The 18,340-nt window shown below is 41.2% G+C and overlaps 1 long non-coding RNA gene across 1 annotated transcript; it reads left to right on the top strand.

The window, feature by feature from the left end:
• The first annotated feature begins 1,355 nt into the window (after positions 1-1,355).
• LOC117097307 lies at positions 1,356-16,653 on the top strand. Its single transcript, XR_004442911.1, has 3 exons — positions 1,356-1,817; positions 3,456-3,544; positions 15,616-16,653. It is a non-coding gene; the product is annotated as an uncharacterized LOC117097307 (long non-coding RNA).
• Positions 16,654-18,340: the final 1,687 nt, after the last annotated feature.

Below are 18,340 nucleotides of genomic sequence, written 5' to 3'. Positions count from 1 at the left end.
TAAGAGATTATTTTACCATGAGTCCTAGCTGAGAAAATGTTCCCAATTTAGAAGAGAGATTCTAGGACACAGTGCCTAAGGAAAACAGGTATCCCCACAGCAACTGCTTCTGAATATGGCACCAGATTCCTGAGGATTGATTTGCTTTAAGTGATATCTAGAGCACCCCAAACTGAGAAGATCCATCACGGGACACTGTCCAAGCAGATGTGCTACTCAGGTTACTGAGTTTGTGCTGACCCAAAGGCAGGAAGGAAGGGGTGAGTGTTCAGGTTATTCTAGGACAAGGGCTGTGTTAGTCTGTTCTCACACTGCTATGAAGACCTACCTGACACTGGGTAACTTATAAAGAAAAGAGGTTTAATTGACTCACAGTTCCAGATGGCTGGGGAGGCCTCAGGAAACTTATAGTGGAAGGAGAAGAGACATGTCTTACATGGCAGCAGGTGAGAGAAAGAAGAGCAAGCAAGAGCAGGGAAAACTGCCTTGTAAAACCATCAAATCTCGTGAGAACTTACCATCATGAGAATAGCATGGGGGAAAGGGCCCCCATGATCCAATCATCTCCCTCCAGGTCTCTCCGTAGACACATGGGGATTGTGGGGATTATCATTTAAGATAAGATTTGAGTGGGGACACACCAAACCATATCAAGGACCATTACCAGTTCTGATGGCAATGGGTCATCGTTATTTCCACAGATCTACTGGTTGATGATTTGGTTTGGGGAGTGGGCAGTGAAGCCAAGAGTACAAGTCATTCAGTGGAGAAGGTTGTAAAAGACAAGGCCCCGAGGAGTAAAGAGTTTTAGATATAAAGCAGAGATGAAGGATATGCTGGTGGACAGATCACGGGCTTTGAAGCCAATCAGACCCAGGTGTTCATCTTAACTCTTCCACTTTGTAACTGCCTGGCTCTGTGTTTCTGATTCCTCGTCTGTAAATCAGAAATAATAACTCCCACCTCATAAGACTTTGTGAGGATGACATAATGTTTGCAAACTGTCTCAAACACATACTGATTTTGAGAGGTGAAACCAGCTGGGCTTCTGGGTTGGGTAGGGAATTGGAGAACTTTTCTGTCTAGCTAAAGGATTGTAAACACACCAATCAGTGCTCTGTGTCTAGCTAAAGATTTGTAAATGCACCAATCAGCACTGTGTAAAAATGCACCAATCAGTTCTCTGTGTCCAGCTAAAGGTTTGTAAATGCACCAATCAGCACTCTGTAAAAATGGACCAATCAACACTCTGTAAAATGGACCAATCAGTGCTCTGTAAAATGGGCCAATCAGCAGGATGTGGGAGGGGCCAAATAAGGGAATAAAAGCTGACTACCTGAGCCAGCAGCAGCAACCCAGTTGGGTCCCCCTCCATGCTGTGGAAGCTTTGTTCTTTTGCTCTTCACAGTAAATCTTGCTGCTGCTAACTCTGGGTCCACACTACCATTATGAGCTGTAACAGTCACTGCGAAGGTCTGTGGCTTCACTCCTGAAGTCCGCAAGACCACAAACCCACCGGGAGGAACAAACAACTCCAGACACACCAGCTTTAAGAGCTGCAACACTCACTGCAAGGGTCTGCGGTTTCACTCCTCAAGTCAAGCAGGACCGCAAACCCACCGGAAGGAAGAAACTCCAGACACATCTGAACATCTGAAGGAACAAACTCCAGACACACCATCTTTAAGAACTGTAACACTCACCGCAAGGGTCCATGGCTTCATTCTTGAAGTCAGCGAGACCAAGAACCCACCAGAAAGAACCAATTCCAGACACATTTTGGCGAGCATGAAGGGACTATCGCCTATTGCCAAGTGGTGAGTACCATTGGACCCCTTTTGCTTGCTATTCTGTCCTATTTTTCCTTAGAATTTGGGGTTTAAATACCGGGCACCTGTTGGTCAGTTAAAAGTGATTAGGGCAGTTGCTAGATTTAAAGGCATTGGTGTCAGGTTTTCTGGGAAAAGGTTCTCTAACAACCCCCGACTCTTCAAAGTTCGGAGTGTTGGTTTACCTGGAATCAGCTTCTGCTTTTCCTGTACTTCCAGGCTGAGCTGAGGGTCGACAGAGGAAAGTCATTCAGCTCTGGGGTCCTGACGACAAGTTGGTTGATCCTGCGGCCATGAGCGGAACTCTCAAAGTCATGTCACCCAAGCGAGACTCACCCATCTATCCTAGCTATCCTGACCCTTGCCTCCTGGGTCCTAATGTCTGTCAGACAAACTTCCTCTCACTTCTCTTCTCTGAGGCTAGTCCCACTTCTAAAAGCCACTCCCTGTCTCTGGTGCTTTTCTAGTTTATCCTGTAAGAATGATTTCTAGTATAAACTTCAGGACTCTGCTACCTTCTTTAGGCACCCAGGCTCACCAATCAGAAAGACATAATTTTTGCCCAAAGCCCCATCATATGGGGGACTATCTGGAATTTTAGGATCCCTCCTCAGACAAGCAGGACTAACAAAAGCTATTTTTTTCTTTCTTTCTTTTTTTTTTTTTTTTGAGGCAGAGTCTCTCTCTGTCGCCCAGGCTGGAGTGCAGTGGCCAGATCTCAGCTCACTGCAAGCTCTGCCTCCCGGGTTTACGCCATTCTCCTGCCTCAGCCTCCCAAGTGGCTGGGACTACAGCACCCGCCAACTCGCCCGGCTAGTTTTTTGTATTTTTTAGCAGAGATGGGGTTTCAAAGTGTTAGCTAGGTTGGTCTCCATCCCCTGACCTCGTGATCCACCCGTCTCCGCCTCCCAAAGTGCTGGGATTACAGGCTTGAGCCACCGTGCCTGGCCAACAAAAGCTATTTCTGAAGCTAGGATATGGGGAGCCCCAGAAAGTGTATCCTTCCTAGTCATATAAGTGAGGACAAAAGGCATCACTCTTCCAACCCTGGAGATCCCTTCCCTCCCTCAGGATGGGGACCAATTTGCACCTGTAGTCCCAGCTACTTGGGAAGCTAACACAGGAGAATTTCTTGACCTCAGGAGTTCGAGACCGACTTGGGCAATGTAGTGAGACCCCCACTTCATTTTTGGGGTATAACATCTTTATGGGACATGCGTAAAGTCCCAATACTAACAGGAGAGTGCTTAGGACTCTAATAGGTTTTTGAGAATGCATTGGTAAGGGCCACTAAATCTGATTTTTCTCAGTCCTTCTTGTGGTCTAGGAGGACAGGCAAGGGTGCAGGTTTTTGAGAATGTGTCAGTAAGGGTCACTAAATCCGACATTCCTTGACCCTCCTTGTGGTCTAGGAGGAAAACTAGTGTTTCTGCTGCTGCGTCAGTGAGCACAACTATTCCGATCAGCAGAGTCCAGGGACCATTGCGGGTTCTTGGACAAGAGGTGTTTCTGCTGCTGTGTCAGTGAGCACCACTATTCTGATCAGCAGGGTCCAGGGACCGTTGTGGGTTCTTGGGCAGGGGGAGAAACAAACAAACCAAGACTGTGGGTGGTTTTGTCTTTCAGATGGGAAACACTCAGGCATCAACAGGCTCACCCTTGAAATGCATCCTAAGCCATTGGGACCAATTTGACTTGCAAACCCTGAAAAAGAGGTGGGTCATTTTTTTTCTGCACTATGGCCTGGCCCCAATATTCTCTCTCTGGTGGGGAAAAATGGCCACCTGAGGGAAGTATAAATTACAATACTATCCTGCAGCTTGACCTTTTCTGTAAGAGGGAAGGAAATGGAGTGAAGTACCTTATGTCCAAGTCTTCTTTTCACTGAAGGAGAATACACAACAATGCAAAGCTTGCAATTTACATCCCACAGGAGGACCTCTCAGCTTACTCCCATATCCTAGCCTCCCTATAGCTCCTCTTCCCATTAATGATAAGCCTCCTCTAATCTCCCCTACCCACAAGGAAATAAGCAAAGACCTCTCCAAAGGACCACAAAAAACCCCGGGCTATCGGTTATGTCCACTTCAAGCTGTAGGGGGAGGGGAATTTGGCCCAACCCAGGTACATGGCCCCTTCTCCCTCTCTGATTTAAAGCAGATCAAGGCAGACCTGGGGAAGTTCTCAGATGATCCTGATAGGCACATAGGTGTCTTACAGGGTCAAGGGCAAACCTTTGCTCTCACTTGGAGAGATGTCATGCTATTGTTAGATCAAACCCTGGCCTTTAATGAAAAGAATGTGGCTTTAGCTATAGCCCAAGAGTTTGGAGATACCTGGTATCTTTGTCAAGTAAATGACAGAATGACAGCTGAAGAAAGGGACAAATTCCCTACCAGTCAGCAAGCTGTCCCCAGTATGGATCCCTACTGGGACCTCGACTCAGATCATGGGGACTGGAGTCATAAACATTTGTTGACCTGTGTTCTAGAAGGACTAAGAAGAATTAGGAAAAAGCCCATAAATTATTCAATTATGGGGGGGGCGGAGCAAGATGGCCGAATAGGAACAGCTCCAGTCTCCAACTCCCAGCGCGAGCGACACAGAAGACCAGTGATTTCTGCATTTTCAACTGAGGTACTGCGGTCATCTCACTAGGGAGTGCTGGACAATCAGTGCTGGTCAGCTGCTGCAGCCGGACCAGCGAGAGCTGAAGCAGGGCGAGGCGTCGCCTCACCTGGGAAGCGCAAGGGGGAAGGGAATCCCTTTTCCTAGCGAGGGGAATTGAGACACACAACACCTGGAAAATCGGGTAACTCCCACCCCAATATTGCGCTTTAAGGAAACAGGCACACCAGGAGAATATATCCCACACCTGGCCGGGAGGGTCCCACGGCCACGGAGCCTCCCTCATTGCTAACACAGCAGTCTGCGGTGATCTAACCGCAAGGCAGAAGCGAGGCTGGGAGAGGGGCGCCCGCCATTGCTGAGGCTTAAGTAGGTAAGCAAAGCCGCTGGGAAGCTCAAACTGGGTGGAGCTCACAGCAGCTCAAGGAAACCTGCCTGTCTCTGTAGACTCCACCTCTGGGGACGGGACACAGCTAAAAAACAACAACAACAACAAAAAGGCAGCAGAACCTCTGCAGACGCAAACAGCTCTGTCTGACTGCTTTGAAGAGAGCAGTGGATCTCCCAACACGGAGGTTGAGATCTGAGAACAGACAGACTGCCTGCTCCAGTGGGTCTCTGACCCCTGAGTAGCCTAACTGGGAGACATCCCCCACTAGGGGCAGTCTGACACCCCACACTCACAGGGTGGAGTACACCCCTGAGAGGAAGCTTCCAAAGTAAGAATCAGACAGGTACACTCGCTGTTCAGCAATATTCTATCTTCTGCAACCTCTGCTGCTGATACCCAGGCAAACAGGGTCTGGAGTGGACCTCAAGCAATCTCCAACAGACATACAGCTGAGGGTCCTGACTGTCAGAAGGAAAACTATCAAACAGGAAGGACACCTATAGCAAAACCCCATCAGTACGTCACCATCATCAAAGACCAGAGACAGATAAAACGACAAAGATGGGGAAAAAGCAGGGCAGAAAAGCTGGAAATTCAAAAAATAAGAGTGCATCTCCCCCTGCAAAGGAGCGCAGCCCATCGCCAGCAACGGATCAAAGCTGGTCAGAGAATGACTTTGACGAGATGAGAGAAGAAGGCTTCAGTCCATCAAACTTCTCAGAGCTAAAGGAGGAATTACGTACCCAGCGCAAAGAAACTAAAAATCTTGAAAAAAGAGTGGAAGAATTGACAGCTAGACTAATTAATGCAGAGAAGGTCATAAACGAAATGACAGAGATGAAAACCATGACACGAGAAATACGTGACAAATGCACAAGCTTCGGTAACCGACTCGATCAACTGGAAGAAAGAGTATCAGCGATTGAGGATCAAATGAATGAAATGAAGCGAGAAGAGAAACCAAAAGAAAAAAGAAGAAAAAGAAGTGAACAAAGCCTGCAAGAAGTATGGGATTATGTAAAAAGACCAAATCTACGTCTGATTGGGGTGCCTGAAAGTGAGGGGGAAATGGAACCAAGTTGGAAAACACTCTTCAGGATATCATCCAGGAGAACTTCCCCAACCGAGTAGGGCAGGCCAACATTCAAATTCAGGAAATACAGAGAATGCCACAAAGATACTCCTCAAGAAGACGAACTCCAAGACACAAAATTGCCAGATTCACCAAAGTTGAAATGAAGGAAAAAATTTTAAGGGCAGCCAGAGAGAAAGGTCTGGTTACCCACAAAGGGAAGCCCATCAGACTTACAGCAGACCTCTCGGCAGAAACTCTACAAGCCAGGAGAGAGTGGGGGCCAATATTCAACGTTCTTAAAGAAAAGAATTTTCAACCCAGAATTTCATATCCAGCCAAACTAAGTTTCATAAGTGAAGGAGAAATAAAATCCTTTACAGATAAGCAAATGCTTAGAGATTTTGTCACCACCAGGCCTGCCTTACAAGAGACCCTGAAGGAAGCCCTAAATATGGAAGGGAACAAGCGGTACCAGCCATTGCAAAAACATGCCAAAATGTAAAGACCATCGAGGCTAGGAAGAAACTGCATCAACTAATGAGCAAAATAACCAGTTAATATCATAATGGCAGGATCAAGTTCACACATAACAATATTAACCTTAAATGTTAATGGACTAAATGCTCCAATTAAAAGACACAGACTGGCAAACTGGATAAAGAGTCAAGACCCATCAGTCTGCTGTATTCAGGAGACCCATCTCACATGCAGAGACATACATAGGCTCAAAATAAAGGGATGGAGGAAGATCTACCAAGCAAATGGAGAACAAAAAAAAGCAGGGGTTGCAATCCTAGTCTCTGATAAAACAGACTTTAAACCATCAAAGATCTAAAGAGACAAAGAAGGCCATTACATAATGGTAAAGGGATCAATTCAACAGGAAGAGCTAACTATCCTAAATATATATGCACCCAATACAGGAGCACCCAAATTCATAAAGCAAGTCCTTAGAGACATACAAAGACACTTAGACTCCCATACAATAATAATGGGAGACTTCAACACTCCACTGTCAACATTAGACAGATCAACGAGACAGAAAGTTAAGAAGGATATCCAGGAATTGAACTCATCTCTGCACCAAGCAGACCTAATAGACATCTATAGAACTCTCCACACCAAATCAACAGAATATACATTCTTCTCAGCACCACATCGCACTTATTCCAAAATTGACCACATAATTGGAAGTAAAGCACTCCTCAGCAAATGTACAAGAACAGAAATTATAACAAACTGTCTCTCAGACCACAGTGCAATCAAACTAGAACTCAGGACTAAGAAACTCAATCAAAACCGTTCAACTACATGGAAAATGAACAACCTGCTTCTGAATGACTACTGGGTACATAACGAAATGAAAGCAGAAATAAAGATGTTCTTTGAAACCAATGAGAACAAAGATACAACATACCAGAATCTCTGGGACACATTTAAAGCAGTGTGTAGAGGGAAATTTATAGCACTAAATGCCCACAAGAGAAAGCAGGAAAGATCTAAAATTGATACTCTAACATCACAATTAAAAGAACTAGAGAGGCAAGAGCAAACACATTCAAAAGCTAGCAGAAGGCAAGAAATGACTAAGATCAGAGCAGAACTGAAGGAGATAGAGACACAAAAAACCCTCCAAAAAATCAATGAATCCAGGAGCTGGTTTTTTGAAAAGATCAACAAAATTGACAGACCGCTAGCAAGACTAATATAGAAGAAAAGAGAGAGGAATCAAATAGATGCAATAAAAAATGATAAAGGAGATATCACCACCGACCCCACAGAAATACAAACTACCATCAGAGAATACTATAAACACCTCTACGCAAATCAACTAGAAAATCTAGAAGAAATGGATAATTTCCTGGACACTTACATTCTCCCAAGACTAAACCAGGAAGAAGTTGAATCCCTGAATAGACCAATAGCAGGCTCTGAAATTGAGGCAATAATTAATAGCCTACCCACCAAAAAAAGTCCACGACCAGATGGATTCACAGCTGAATTCTACCAGAGGTACAAGGAGGAGCTGGTACCATTCCTTCTGAAACTATTCCAATCAATAGAAAAAGAGGGAATCCTCCCTAACTCATTTTATGAGGCCAACATCATCCTGATACCAAAGCCTGGCAGAGACACAACAAAAAAAGACAATTTTAGACCAATATCCCTGATGAACATCGATGCAAAAATTCTCAATAAAATACTGGCAAACCGGATTCAGCAGCACATCAAAAAGCTTATCCATCATGATCAAGTGGGCTTCATCCCTGGGATGCAAGGCTGGTTCAACATTCGCAAATCAATAAACGTAATCCAGCATATAAACAGAACCAAAGACAAGAACCACATGATTATCTCAATAGATGCAGAAAAGGCTTTTGACAAAATTCAACAGCCCTTTATGCTAAAAACGCTCAATAAATTCGGTATTGATGGAACATACCTCAAAATAATAAGAGCTATTTATGACAAACCCACAGCTAATATCATACTGAATGGGCAAAAACTGGAAAAATTCCCTTTGAAAACTGGCACAAGACAGGGATGCCTCTCTCACCACTCCTATTCAACATAGTGTTGGAAGTTCTGGCTAGGGCAATCAGGCAAGAGAAAGAAATCAAGGGTATCCAGTTAGGAAAAGAAGAAGTCAAATTGTCCCTGTTTGCAGATGACATGATTGTATATTTAGAAAACCCCATTGTCTCAGCCCAAAATCTCCTTAAGCTGATAAGCACTTCAGCAAAGTCTCAGGATACAAAATTAATGTGCACAAATCACAAGCATTCTTATACACCAGTAACAGACAAGCAGAGAGCCAAATCAGAAATGAACTTCCATTCACAATTGCTTCAAAGAGAATAAAATACCTAGGAATCCAGCTTACAAGGGATGTAAAGGACCTCTTCAAGGAGAACTACAAACCACTGCTCAGTGAAATCAAAGAGGACACAAACAAATGGAAGAACATACCATGCTCATGGATAGGAAGAATCAATATCGTGAAAATGGCCATACTGCCCAAGGTTATTTATAGATTCAATGCCATCCCCATCAAGCTACCAATGACTTTCTTCACAGAATTGGAAAAAACTGCTTTAAAGTTCATATGGAACCAAAAAAGAGCCCGCATTGCCAAGACAATCCTAGGTCAAAAGGACAAAGCTGGAGGTGTCGCACTACCTGACTTCAAACTATACTACAAGGCTACAGTAACCAAAACAGCATGGTACTGGTACCAAAACAGAGATATAGACCAATGGAACAGAACAGAGTCCTCAGAAATAATAACACACATCTACAGCCATCTGATCTTTGACAAACTGAGAGAAACAAGAAATGGGGAAAGGATTCCCTATTTAATAAATGGTGCTGGGAAAATTGGCTAGCCATAAGTAGAAAGCTGAAACTGGATCCTTTCCTTACCCCTTATACGAAAATTAATTCAAGATGGATTAGAGACTTAAATGTTAGACCTAATACCATAAAAACCCTAGAAGAAAATCTAGGTAGTACCATTCAGGACATAGGCATGGGCAAGGACTTCATGTCTAAAACACCAAAAGCAACGGCAGCAAACGCCAAAATTGACAAATGGGATCTAATTAAACTAAAGAGCTTCTGCACAGCAAAAGAAACTACCATCAGAGTGAACAGGCAACCTACAGAATGGGAGAAAATTTTTGCAACCTACTCATCTGACAAAGGGCTAATATCCAGAATCTACAAAGAACTCAACAAATATACAAGAAAAAAACAAACAACCCTATCAAAAAGTGGGGAAAGGATATGAACAGACATTTCTCAAAAGAAGACATTCATACAGCCAACAGACACATGAAAAAATGCTCATCATCACTCGCCATCAGAGAAATGCAAATCAAAACCACAATTAGATACCATCTCACACCAGTTAGAATGGCAATCATTAAGAAGTCAGGAAACAACAGGTGTTGGAGAGGATGTGGAGAAATAGGAACACTTTTACACTGTTGGTGGGATTGTAAACTAGTTCAACCATTATGGAAAACAGTATGGCAATTCCTCAAGGATCTAGAACTAGATGTACCATATGACCCACTACTGGGTATATACCCAAAGGATTACAAATCATGCTCCTATAAAGACACATGCACACGTATGTTTATTGCAGCACTATTCACAATAGCAAAGACTTGGAATCAACCCAAATGTCCATCTGTGACAGACTGGATTAAGAAAATGTGACACATATACACCATGGAATACTATGCAGCCATAAAAAAGGATGAGTTTGCATCCTTTGTAGGGACATGGATGCAGCTGGAAACCATCATTCTTAGCAAACTATCAGAAGAACAGAAAACCAAACACCGCATGTTCTCACTCATAGGTGGGAACTGAACAATGAGATCACTTGGACTCGGGAAGGGGTACACCACACACTGGGGCCTATCATGGGGAGGGGGTGGAGGGAGGGATTGCATTGGGGAGTTATACATGATATAAATGATGAATTGATGGGTGCTGACGAGTTGATGGGTGCAGCACACCAACATGGCATAAGTATACATATGTAACAAACCTGCACGTTATGCACATGTACCCTAGAACTTAAAGTATAATAAATTAAAAAAAAAAAAAAAAGAGCTGTAACACTCACTGTGAAGGTCTGCGACTTCACTCCTGAAGTCAAGCAAGACCATACACCCACCAGAAGGGAGAGACTCCAGACACATCTGAACATCTGAAGGAACCAACTCCGGACATACCATTTTTAAGAACTGTAACACTCACTGCAAGTCTCTGTGGCTTCATTCTTGAAGTCAGCAAGACCAAGAACCCACTGGAAGGAACAAATTCTGGATACACTTTCAAAAAAAAGTTCTTTTCCACTCTTCACTGCCTCCAGCAACTTTATGGGCTGAATTGTGTCTCCGTACTCACAATTTGTATGTTGAAGTCCTAACCGCCAGTATTTCAGAATGTGACTATATTTGGAGATTGGGTCTCTAAGTTAAAACTAGATCATTAGAATAAGCCCAATTCCAATATGACAGGTGTCCTTATAAGGAGAGATTAGGGCACAAACACACAGAGAGAAGACCAAGTGAAGACACAGGGGGAAGATGGTCATCTGCAAGCCAAGGAGAGAGACCTCAGCAGAAAGCAACCCTGCTGACACCTTCATCTTAGACACATAGCTTTCAGAATTTTGAGTAAATAAGTGTTGTTTTTTAAGCCAGTCAGTCTGTGGCACTTTGCTATGGCAGCTCTAGAAAACTAACAGGGGCACCAAATCCTATCCCACCTCTAGCTGAAGGGCATATGGCAACATCTGGCCACTACAAGGAGAGAAATCTAACATTCAGTAGCAGCTGTAGCTGGAAGGTAACTTGTTTTTAGGGAAATCTAAGCTCATGACAAACTATTTGGTGTGTACTATGTGAAGAAAAACCAAATATTGTGAATGCAAAGTTAGTCTACAGGATCCTAGCAAGATGTAAATCACTAATAAAACATAAATTTTCCTTATGAATAAGATAAAATAAAAATTTTAGCAGTAGGTGTGGTTAAACCATTTATACAGAAAACCAAATATTATTAGAATTACATGCTGAAGAGGCTAACGTACTTAGTTATTGTCACCATTATCATAATATTGAATAATAGTGATAAGAAAAATCTTAAATTAAAAATCTGGGTGTGTTGGTTTAATAGGGTGCTTCAACTTGAACACTATGTAGACATGATTAGTTAACTAGGGGCCTTTTTCTCCAAGTCTAACTCATTGAAAACTCTCATTAACCTTACTGACTGCCTCCTGGAAGGAAGGCAGGTGAATAGGACACGTGGGGAATGGCTTTCAAAGAACTATCTTCCCACCAAAGACACTTCAGTGTTAGATAATCAAATGCCTTAAAATGCTTTTCTAAGGCTCCAAAGAACTAGTAATGAGCTCTGGAGGTCTGTGTGCTCTCTTGCTGATTTGGCTGAGTAGATATTGTTATAAAAACTGAAGCCCATTTTATCTCAGTGGTTGTACAGTAAGACTGGAATATAAATTCACTTATCAATGAACACAGATTGTCTTCAAAAGAATGTCACTACCATTGCCTCTAGCCTGAATTTAGGAGAACATGAATCATTGAGATTGAACAGACATTAATAGTTTGCTATATTTGCTTCAAAAAGAAGGAATAAGGAAGAATAGAAAGAAGGGAAGAGCAGGGAGAAGAAAGGAAGAAAGGAAGGAAGGAAGAAAGAAAGAAAGAAAGAAGAAAGAAAGAAAGAAAGAAGAAAGAAAGAGGAAGAAAGAAAAGGAAGGAAGGAAGGGAGAAAAGAAGGAAAGGACAGGAAAAGAAGAGAAGAAAAGAAAGGCAACTTCCTGTTTTGGTTTCAGTATGTAAAGTGCTTGGGAGTCATCACTCCCATTCTCACAAGAGAAAAGCTGAACAAACGGAAAATCAATGACTTTTCTTAGATCTGTCAGAGAACTGAGGTCACAAGGCAAGCTACCTCCACAAAACTAGAAAGACAAACAAAATCACAGCCAAGTTCAGTTTACCAGGAGGGAACAGAAGCTGGTCGGTAACTAATGGAAATATTAAATGGTAACTTTGACAAATTCCAGGAGGCTGAGTGTTGTCTAGCTTAAGAGTTAAAAACTCCTGGGGTTCCAATCTTAGTGAAGCCCCCCACTCTTTTGGGTTTTACCTCCAGGAATCGCACCATGCTCTCTGGTGAAGATCAGAGAAAAATCCCTTCCTGTTTCAGGAAGAAGGGGAAAGTAATCTTTTTGAAACATGCCCCTATTAAAAGTAGCCATTTTGAAATACACACAGAGTATTCACCAAAGTAGTTCTTTGAAACAACTTTACTATAGCCTTATCTGACCTGAGGAAATGACAATTAGACAAGTCTAGCCTCCACCTTCACCTCCACCTCCCAGCTTTCTTGTATCACAAAGGAGAGAGAAAAAATGGCTAAGCAATACTTCTGACGATCAAACCCAGGGATTCAGGCCCACTAAAATATTGAGATTTAATCATTATAGAACACGTCCCTGCCCCAGCATCTTAACACCACATCCACAGGACTCTATTATGGACAGTGGATTACAACTGAGAAAACTGTGAGACACAGACTCTGTTTAAGGAGTTCATAGGAAATCCAAAGACAACAGAGGAAAGAAATAAACAAGAGAACTAGAGGAAACAGAAGCCTCTGGCACCCATAGCCACAGCAAACATTAAACATGGCCAGCTCCTAGCCAGACTAACATAGAACCTCACATTAAAAGCCTAGTTACCTCAGTTCCTATTACCCAATACGTTATAGCTGCCTTTCATTAAAAAATTACAAGTCATGATAGATGGTAAGAAAAAAACACAATCTGAAAAGAAAAGGCAAGCATAAGAATCAGACTCAGATATGACATAGATTTTGAAATATCAAATAGGAAATTTAAATATAACTAATATGTGAAGGTCTCTAATGCAAAAAAGTAGACAACCTGCAAGAACAGCTAGATGGATAATGTAAGCAGAGAGAAGGAAATTCATTCTATGAGGCCAATATTACCCAAATGCCAAAGCCAGGTAAATGATTACAAGAAAGAAAAAAAAACTATAGAAATCCTCAACAAAATGTTAGCAACTGAATCCAACATATACCTAAATGTTAAATGCAAAAGCTATAAAACTTTTAGACGATAACAGGAGAAAATCTAGAGGACCTTGGATTTGGTGATGGATTTTTAGGTAAAACATCGAAAGTACAATGCATAGAAGAAAAAATTGGTAAGTTGGATCTTATTAAAATTAAAAACTTCTACATTGTGAAAAGTGCTGTCATGAGGATGAGAAAACAAGTCACTGACTGGAAACAAAAGTTAGCAAAACACATATTTGATAAAGGACTTGTATCCAAAATATACAAAAAATTTCTTAAAACGTAATAATAAGAAAACAAACAACCCAATTTAAAAATGGGCAAAACATTTGAACAGACACCTCACCAAAGAAGACATACAGATAGAAAATAAGCATGTGAAAAGATGTTCACAAGATTTTAATAAGAAAATTATAAATTAAAATGAGATGTTACTATGTGCTTATTAAAATGGCTAAAATCCCAAACACTGACAACATCAAATGCTGACAAGGATGTAGAGCAGCAGGAATTCTCATTCATTGCCAGTGGGATTGTATAAAGACATGATCACTTTGGATGACAGTTCAGCAGTTTCTACAAAGCCAAACATAGTCTTTCCATACAATCCAGCAATCTTCTAGATATTTACACAATTTAGCTGAAAACTTATGGCCACACAAAAATTTGCACAGATATGTGTATAGGAGCTTTACTAATAATTGCCAAAAACTGTAAACAGTAAAGATGTTCTTCAAAAGACAAATGGATAAACAAACTGTGGTATAACTGGACAAAGCAACATCATTTAATAATAAAAAGAAACAAGCTATCAAGCCACAAAAAGACATGGAGGAAACTTAAATGCATATTGCTAAGGGAAGCCAGTCTGAAGAAGGCTCCATATAGTATACGTCTAACTATATGACATGTAGACAAGGCCAAATTATAAAGACAGTAAAAAGTTTAGTGGTCGTCATGGGTTCAGAGAAAGGGTGAAAGGGATAAATAGGTGAAACACTGGGGATTTTAGGTCAATGAAACTATTCTGTATGATATTGTAATGGTGGATACATGACATTATTTGTCAAAAGCCATAGGCTGTACAATACAAAAAGTATGCCTTAATGTAAACTATGGATTTTAGTTAATAATAATGTATCAATATCAGTTCATTAATTATAACAAATGTACCACAGTAATGCAAGATGTTACTAATATGGAAACCTGTGAGGGGGATGGTGTCATATGGGAACTATCTGTTCTATCTGCTCAAATTTTGCTGTAAATCTAAAACTGTTCTAAAATGGAAAACATATCCAAATAAGGAAGAAAAAGGAAGGAAGGAGGGAAGGAGGAAGAGAGAGAAAAGAAGGGAGAAAAGGTAGAGAGGGAGAAACAAGCATTACAGATACAAAGAAAGTTCCCAAAGTCCATCCCTTCTTCTTCTCTTCCCCCCAAGAGGGATATTGTCCCTAAAATGTCCTAAAATGGGGATATTTTTCCATGTATTATTTTACATTTGTAACGCACACATCTTTACAAACAATACATCACATTATTTTGGTAATACCCATTTCCTACTTTATGTTTTTTTGCTAATGACTTACTACTTGCTGTTTATTTTAGACTATGGAAATGATGTTAGACAATTTTATATATATGACATACTGAACATATTCATTATTTTCAACTACATTAAAAATAATTTACATGCAAAATGAAATCAATTAATTTTAGGTGAGCAATCTGATGAGTTTTGATAAATGTATGCAGTTGTGTGACAATCACAATAATCTTGACATAGAACATATCCATTGACCCTAAAAATCCCCTTGCAACCTCTTTACAGTCATCTCCCTCCACCATCACCTAGCTTTTGGCAATCAGTGACATACTTTCTGTAATTATATTAAGCAATTTTGTTTTTTGCGTTATTGGAATTTGTCGTTTGACATTGGCACACATTCTTAAATAAATGTGGTTGTTATACGTCATTTTTAATATGCATTTCTCACTTTATGTTTTTTTGCTAATGACTTGTTACTTGCCATTCATTTTAGACCATGGGAATGATGTTAGACAAATGGCAGATTTGAGAAATTTTCTTATTTGAGTTCAAAATGGGTCGTAAGGCAGCAGAGACAACTCACAACATCAACAATGCCTTTGGCCCAGGAACTGCTAATGAATTTCCAGTACAGTGGTGATTCAAAAAGTTTTGCAGAGGAGACGAGAGCCTTGAAGATGAGGAGCATAATGGCTGGCCATCGGAAGTTGACAATGACCAATTGAAAGCAATCATTGAAGCTGATCCTCTTACAACTACATGAGAAGTTGCCAATGAACTCAATGTTGACCATTTATGGTCGTTCACCATTTGAAGAAAATTGAAAAGCTGAAAAAGCTTAATAAGCAGGTGCCTCATGGGCTGATGGAAAATTTTAAAAATTGTCATTTTGAAGCATTATCTTTTGTTCTACACAGCTACAATGAACCATTTCTCAATCAAATTGTGATGTGCAATGAAAAGTGGATTTTGTATGACAACCAGTGATGACCAGCTCAGTGGATGAACTGAGAAGCTCCAAAGCACTTCCCAAAGCCAATCTTGCACCAAAAAAAGGTCATGGTCACTGTTTAGTGGTCTGCTGCTGATCTGATCCACTACAGCTTTCTGAATCCCAGTGAAATGATTACATTGGAGAAGTATACTCAGCAAATTGATGAGATGCACCAAAAAGGGCAATGCCTGCAGGTCACATTGGTCAACAGAGAGGACCTGATCCTTCTCCACAACAACACCTGACTGCACGTTGCACAACCTATGCTTCAAAAGTTGAATGAATTGAACTACAAAGTTTTGCCTCATCTGCCATATTCACCTGACTTCTCACCAACCAACTACCACTTCTTCAAGCATCTTGACCACTTTTTGCAAGGAAAATGCTTCTACAACCAACAGGATGCAAAAGATGCTTTCCAAGAGTCTGTCAAATCCTGAAGCAAGGATTTTTATGCTACAGGAATAAAAAAACTTATTTATTGTTGGCAAAAATGTGTTGATTGTAATTGTTCCTATTTTGATTAATAAAGATATGTTTGAGCCTAGCTATAATGATTTAAAATTTGTGGTCTGAAACCGCAATTATTTTTGCACCAACCTAGTTTTGCCTTTTTCAGAATTTTATGTAAGTGGAATTATACAGTCTATAGGCATTTATTTCTGCTTTCTTTTACCTAGCATAATACTTAAGACACTCATTCATTTGTCTGTATCAGTAGTTTATTTCTTTTTGTTTCTGAGTGGTACATCTTTGTACTGGTCCTCCACAAGTTATTTATTCCTTTACCTGTTGATGGACATTTGGCTTCTGTCCAGTTATGGGCTATTAAGAGTAAAGCTGCTATGAAGATTATGTACAAGCCTTTGTATGGGCACATGCTTTCATTTCTCTTAGGCAATACCTAAGATTGAAATGGCAGCATGGAAGAACAGGTTTATTATTATTATTATTATTTTTGATGGTGTTTTTCTCTTGTTTCCCAGGCTAGAGTGCAATGGCATGATCTCGGCTCACTGCAACCTCCCCCTCCTGGGTTCAAGCAATTCTCCTGCCTCAGCCTCCCTAGTAGCTGGGATTACAGGCCTGTGCCACCATGCCCAGTATTTTTAGTAGTGACGGGGTTTCACCGTGTTGGTCAGGCTGGTCTCGAATTCCTGACCTCCGGTGTTCCACCCACCTCAGCCTCCCAAATTGCTGGGATTACATGCATGAGCCACCATGCCTGGCCAGTTTTATGTTTTTTAAAAAACTGACAGTTTTCCAGTGGTGTTCCAGGTTATGTTCCCACAGTGTATGATAATTCCAAGTGCTCTGCTTCCTCACCAACACTAGGTATGATTGGCCTTTTTAATTAGAACCATTTTTATGGGTGTGTAGTGATATCTCATTGTGGTTTTGGTTTACGTTTCCTTTATAAACAGCAATGTTGAGCATCTATCTTATGTGCTTATTTTCCTTCTCTATGTCTTCTTTGATTAAGTTTCTGTTTAACTCTTTTGCCCATTTTTATTTGGGTTGTTTGTCTTATTATTGAGTTGTGTGGGTTATTTATATATTTCAGATACAAATTCTGTATCTGAAATATTTGAAAGTATTTTCTTAGTCTGTGGCTTTCCTTTTTATTTCCTTAAATTTCTTTTGAGGACCAAGAGTTTTTAATTTTGATGAAATCCCATTTTTTAATTTTATACTTTGTACTTTTGTGTCCTAATTATAAAAAACTTTTTTTTTTGTTTAACAACTGATGTTTATTTCCATTTTGGAAACAACCTTATTTCCATTTTGCTTAGGAGCCTGCAGAAAATGGCTTAAGACCACTCAGTGGTTTTTCCTACCCATTCAGTGGCCCAAGCAGTAGGAGCTGTGGACCAGTCTTCCATGGCAGGTTGAGTGCTTCAGTCTTCAGTAGGGACCTGCTGAACAGACACAGGGGGCACCTGTGACCTGCACACCTTCAGAGCAGGCTGCAACCGCAGGCTGAGTAGCAGTGCGCTCAGGAGCCAGGGCAGTCCCTTCACCCTGAAATGCCTCCTTAGCTTCAGCATTTTTAGCAGCAGCATGCTCTTTCTTTTCAATCTCTGTGGGATCTCTGTAGATGTAGAGATCAGGTATGACCTCCTACAGGTGTTCACAGAAGATGGTGCCACACATGTGCAGAACTTGCCAGGCTGGCATCTACCACATCAAACCCACTGAATGAGCACCCTTGTTGTTGCAGGGC

The sequence above is a fragment of the Trachypithecus francoisi genome, unplaced genomic scaffold, assembly GCF_009764315.1.
Source record: "Trachypithecus francoisi isolate TF-2019V2 unplaced genomic scaffold, Tfra_2.0 Lachesis_group15, whole genome shotgun sequence".
Classification (NCBI taxonomy): Eukaryota; Metazoa; Chordata; class Mammalia; order Primates; family Cercopithecidae; genus Trachypithecus; species Trachypithecus francoisi.
This window is presented reverse-complemented; position numbering and strand designations above follow the sequence as displayed.